Here is a 6475-nt window from a genome sequence, read left to right on the forward strand (position 1 = left end):
TATGAAACTGCTAGAACAAAATCTTAGGGAAAATCTCCAGGATATTGATGTGGACAAAAATTTCTTGAGTAATGTCCTACTAGTACAGGCAAGCAAAGCAAAAATGAACAAATGAGATCACATAAAATTAAAAGCTTCTGCACAGCTAAGAAAACTATTAATAAAGTAAAGAAACATCCCACAGAATGGGAGAAAATATTTTCAAACTACCCATTTGACAAGGGATTAATAAACAGACTACATGATGAGCTGAATCAACACTATAGAAAAAATCTAATAGTATGACTAAAAAGTAGGCAAAAAAAATGAATAGACATTTATCAAAAGAACATACAAATAGCAAACAGACATATGAAAAGGTGCTCAACATCACTGGTCATTGAAGAAAAGCAGATCAAAATTACAATGAGACTCCAGTTACAATGGCTTATATCTACCTTTGGTCTTTGATGTTGGTGACCTTTAGATGGGGTTTTGGTGTGGACGTCCTTTTTGTTGACATTGATACTATCCCTTTCTGTTTGTTAGTTTCCCTTCTAACAGTCAGGCCCCTCTGCTATAGTTTTGCTGGAGTTTGCTGGAGGTCCACTCCAGACCATGTTTACCTGGGTATCACCAGCAGAGGCTGCAAGCAAAGATTGCTGCCTGTTCCTTCCTCTGGAAGTTTCATCCCAGAGGGGCACCCGCCAGATGCCAGCCAGAGCTTTCCTGTATGAGGTGTCTGTTGACCCCTGCTGGGAGGTGTCTACCAGTCAGGAGGCACGGGGGTCAGGGACCCACTTGAGGAGGCAGTCTCTCCCTTAGCAGAGCTCGAGCTCTGTGCTGGGAGATTTGCTGCTCTCTTCAGAGCCAGCAGGCAGGAACGTTTAAGTCTGCTTAACCTGTGCCCACAACAACTGCCCCTTCCCCCAGGTGCTCTGTCCCAGGGAGATGTGAGTTTTATCTATAAGCCCCTGACTGGGGCTGCTGCCTTTCTTTCAGAGATGCTCTACCCAGAGAGGAGAAATCTAGAGAGGCAGTCTGACTACAGCAGCTTTGCCAAGCTGCACTGGGCCCTGCCCAGTTCAAACTTCCCAGTGGCTTTGTTTACCCTGTGAGGGGAAAGCTGCCTACTGAAGCCTCAGTAATGGCAAATGCCCCTCCCCCCACCAAGCTTGAGCATCCCAGGTCGACTTCAGACTGCTGTGCTGGCAGCAAGCATTTCAAGTCAGTGGATCTTAGCTTGCTAGGCTCCATGGGAATGGGATCCACCGAGCTAGACAACTTGACTCCCTTGTTTCAGCCCCCTTTTCAGGGGAGTGAACGGTTCTGTCTCGCTGGCATTCCAGGTGCCACTGGGGTATGAAAAAAAACTCCTGCAGCTAGCTCAGTGTCTGCCCAGACAGCCACCAATTTTGTGCCTGAAACCCAGCGCCCTGGTGGCGTAGGCACCCGAGGGACTCTCCTGTTCTGCAGGTTGTGAAGACCATGGGAAAAGCATAGTATCTGGGCTGGAATGCACCATTCCTCATAGCACAGTCCCTCACGGCTTCCCTTGGCTAGAGAAGGGAGTTCCACAACCCCTTGCACTTCCAGGGTGAGGCGATGCCCCACCCTGCTTTGACTTTCCCTCTGTGGGCTGCACCCACTGTCTAACCAGTCCCAATGAGATAAGCTGGGTACCTCAGTTGGAAATGCAGAAATCACTCACTTTCTGCATTTGATCTCATTGGGAACTGCAGACCAGAGCTGTTCCTATGTGGTCATCTTGCTAGCCACCTCACTCACAAAACAAATCTTAATAAAATTTTAAAAAATTAAAATAATACCTAGTATCTTCTCAGATCACAGTAGAATAAAACTAGAAATCAATGCCAAAAGGCACCCTCAAGACTACAAATAAATGGACATTAAACAATATGCTTGTGAATAATTTGTGGGTTAATAATGAAATCAAATTGAAAGTTAAGAATTTTTTCAAAATGAATAACAGTGACAAGTTATCAAAACTTCAGGAATACAGCAAAAGCACGTCTAGAGGAGGGTTTACAGCGCTAAATGCCTACATCAAAAAGACAGAAAGATAACAAATAGACAACTTACTGTTACACCTCAAGGAACTAGAGAAACAAGAACAAATCAAACCCAAAGTTAGCAAAAGAAAAAAATAACAAATATTAAAGCAGAACTAAATGAAATTGAAAGCAAAAAAATGAATAAAACATAAAGTTGGTTCTTAGAAAAAACGAAGAAAATGTATAGTCCAGTAACTAGATAAACCCAGAAAAGAAGAGAGAAGATTCAAATAAGTTCAATTTGAAATGAAACTGTAGCTCATTGAGCTTGCCTGCAGCTCTCAGGGTTCCTGTGGCTTTCTTTGTTGTTGCAGCCAGCCCTGCATGCCAGCAACCATGTCGAAGGGACCTGCAGTTGGTATGGCTCTTGGCCCTACATACTCTTGTGTGGGTGTTTTCCAGCAGGGAAAAATAGAGATAATTGCCAATGATCAGGGAAACCAAACCATTCCAAGCTATGTCACCTTTACGGACACTGAACGACTGATCGGTGATGCCTCAAAGAATCAAGTTGCAATGAACCCCACCAACACGATTTTTGATGCCAAACATCTATTTGGACGCAGATTTGATGATGCTGTTGTCCAATCTGATATGAAGCATTGGCCCTTCATGGTGGTGAATGATGCTGGCAGGCCTAAGGTCCAAGTAGAATACAAGGGAGAGACCAAAAGCTTCTACCCAAAAGGAGGTGTCCTCTATGGTTCTGACAAAGATGAAGGAAATTGCAGAAGCCTACCTTGGGAAGACTATTACTAATGCTGTGTTCACAGTGCCGGCTTAATTTAATGACTCAGTATCAGGCTAACAAAGATGCTGGAACTATTGCTGGTCTCAAGGTATTTAGAATTATTAATGAACCAACTGCTGATGCTATTGCTTACAGCTTAGACAAAAAGGTTAGAGTAGAAAGAAACATGCTGATCTTTGACCTGGGAGGTGGCACTTTTGATGTGTCAATCCTCAATACTGAGGATGGAATCTTTGAGGCCAAATCTACAGCCAGAGACACCCACTTGGGTGAAGAAGATTTTGACAACCGAATGGTCAACTGTTTTATTGCTGAGTTCAAGCACAAACACAAGAAGGACATCAGTGAGAATAAGAGGGCTGTAAGACGCCTCCGCACTGCTTGTGAACGTGCTAAGAGTACTCTCTCTTCCAGCACCCATGCCAGTACTGAGATCGATTCTCTCTCTGAAGGAATCGACTTCTATACCTCCAGTACCCGTGCCTGATTTGAAGAATTGAATTCTGACCTGTTCCGTAGAACCCTGGACCTGGTAGAGAAAGCCCTTCGAGATGCCAAACTAGACAAGTCACAGATTCACAATATTGTCCTGGTTGGTATTTCTACTCATATCCCCAAGATTCAGAAGCTTCTCCAAGACTTCTCCCATGAAAAATAACTGAATAAGAGCATCAACCCTGATGAAGCTGTTGCTTATGGTGCAGCTGTCCAGGCAGCCATCCTGTCTGCAGACAAGTCTGAAAATGTTCAAGATTTGCTGCTCTTGGATGTCACTCCTCTTTCCCTTGGTATTGAAACTGCTGGTGGAGTCATGACCAACCTCATCAAACATACTACTACCATTCCTACCAAGCAGACACAGACCTTCACTACCTATTCTGACAACCAGCCTGGTGTGCTTATTCAGGTTTATGAAGGTGAGCATACCATGACCAAGGATGACAACCTGCTTGACAAGTTTGAACTCACAGGCATACCTCCTGCACCCCGAGGTGTTCCTCAGATTGAAGTCACTTTTACACTGATGCCAATGGCATCCTCAATCTCTCTGCTGTGGTCAAGAGTACAAGAAAAAAGAATAAGATTACTATCACTAATGACAAGGGCCATTTGAGCAAGGAAGACATTGAACATATGGTCCAGGAAGCTGAGAAGTACAAAGCTGAAGATAAGAAGCAGAAGGACAAAGTGTCATCCAAGAATTCACTTGACTCCTGTGAATTCAACATGAAAGCAACTCTCAAAGATGAGAAAATTCAAGGCAAGATTAACGATGAAGACAAACAGAGGATTCTGCACGAGTATAATGAAATTATCAACTGGCTCAGTAAGAATCAGACTGCTGAGAAGGAAGAATTTGAACATCAGCAGAAAGAGCTGGAGAAAGTCTGCAACCCCATCATTACCAAGCTGTACCTGAGTGCAGGAGGCAAGCCAGGAGGAATGCCTGGGGGATTCCCTGGTGGTGGAGCTCCTCCCTCTGGTGGTGCTTCCTCAGGGCTCACCATTGAAGAGGTTGATTAAGTCAACACAAGTATAGATGTAGCATTGTTCCACACATTTAAAATATTGAAGGACCTAAATTTGTAGCAAATTCTGTGGCAGTTTTAAAAAGTTCAGCTGCTATAGTAAGTTACTGGGCATTCTCAATACTTGAATATGGAACATATGCACAGGGGAAGGATATAACATTGCACTTTATAAACACTATTGTACATGGAAAAATGCAAAGTCTTAAATAAAACTATTTAAAATTGGCAAAAAAAAAAAGAAATGAAATGGTAAACTTTACAACTGACTCCACAGAAATACAAAGGATCATTCAAGACTATTATGAAAACCTCTATGCACATAAACCAGAAAATCTAGAAGAAATGAATAAACTCCTGGAAACATACAATCCCCCTAGCTTTGATCAAGAAGAAATAGAAATCCTGAACAGATCAATAGCAAGCAGTAAAATTTAATCAGTAATTTAAAGAAAAGAAACCACTGCCCACAACAGCAACAACAACAAAAGCCCAGGTGGACCACAAGGATTCACAGCTGTATTCTATAAAACATTCAAAGAAGAATTGATGCCAATCCTACTGAAACTATTTCAAAAGACTTAGAAGGAGGGAATCCTCCCTAACTCATTCTATGAAGCCAGTATCACACTGATACCAAAACCAAGAACGGACACAACAACAACAGCAAAACTACAGGCCAATATCTATGAAAAATGTAAATGCAAAAAAATCCTCAACGAAATACTAGCAACCCAAATCCAACAGCACATCCAAAAGATAATTCACCATGATCAAGTGTGTTTCATCCCAGAGATGAAGTGATGGATCAACATACTCAAGTCAATAAATGTGATTCACCACATAAACAGAATTAAAAACAAAAATCATATGATCATCTCAATAGGCACAGAAAAAAAGAATTCAACAAAATCCACCATCTCTTTATGTTTAACAACCCTTAACAAACAAGCATAGAAGGGACATACATCAAAATAATAGCAGCCATATATGACATACCCACAGTCAACATCATACTGAATGGGGAAAAGTTGAAAATTCTCACTAAGAACTAGAACAAGACAAGGACATCCACTTTCACCACTTCTATTCAACATAGTACTGGAAGTCATAGAGCAATCAGGCAATAGAAAGAAATAAAGGGCATTCAAATAGGAAAACAGGAAGCCAAACTATTGCTGTTTGCCCATGATATGATCATATACCTAGAAAACCCTAAAGGCTCCCCCAAAAGACTCCTAGGTATGATAAGTGAAGTAAGTAAAGTCTCAATTCAGTATAGTACAAAATCAATGTGCATAAATCAGTAGCACTGCTATACAACAACAGTGACCAAACTGAGAATCAAATCAAGAACTCAATCCCATTTACAGTAGCTACAAAAATATAATAACTAGGAATATATTTAAGCAAGGAGGTAAAAGATCTCTACAAGGAGAACTAAAAAACACTGCAGAAAGAAATCATAGATGACACAAACAAATGGAAATAGATACCATGCTCATGGATTGGAAGAATCGATATTGTAAAAATGACCATACTGTCAAAGCAATCTACAGATTCAATGCAATTCCTATCAAAATGCCAACTTCATTTTTCACAGAACTAGAAAAAACAGTCCTAAGATTCATAATTGAACTAAAAAAGACCCCAAATATCCAAAGCAATCGTAATCAAAATGAACAAATCTGGAGGCATTATTTTCCTGAACTTCAAATCATATAATACTACAAGGCTATAGTAACCAAAACAGCATGGTACTGGTACAAAAGGAGATACACAGACCAATGGAACATAACAGAGAGGCCAGGAATAAATTCGTACATTTACAATCAACTGATCTTTGACAAAGCACACAAAAACATAAATTGGGAAAAGGACACCATATTCAATAAATGGTGCTAGGAAAATTGAATAGCCACATGTAGAAGAATAAAACTGGATCCCTATCTCACCTCATACAAAAATTTACTGCAGATAGATTAAAGACTTAAATCTAAGGCCCGAAATCAGAAATATTCTAGAGGAAAACTTAGAAAAAAAAAACCCTTCTGGCCATTGGCATAGGCAAAGAATTTATGATTAAGACCCCAAAAGCAAATGCAACAAAAACAGAAATAAATAAATGGAACCTAATTAAA

At 40.8% G+C, this 6475-nt stretch overlaps 1 pseudogene; it reads left to right on the forward strand.

Moving 5' to 3' along the window:
• The first annotated feature begins 2390 nt into the window (after window positions 1-2390).
• LOC108512476 (heat shock cognate 71 kDa protein pseudogene) lies at window positions 2391-4329 on the forward strand (annotated as a pseudogene).
• The last annotated feature ends 2146 nt before the right edge of the window (window positions 4330-6475 follow it).

This window comes from Rhinopithecus bieti, unplaced genomic scaffold (genome assembly GCF_001698545.2).
Source record: "Rhinopithecus bieti isolate Rb0 unplaced genomic scaffold, ASM169854v2 scaffold_30689, whole genome shotgun sequence".
NCBI lineage: Eukaryota > Metazoa > Chordata > Mammalia > Primates > Cercopithecidae > Rhinopithecus > Rhinopithecus bieti.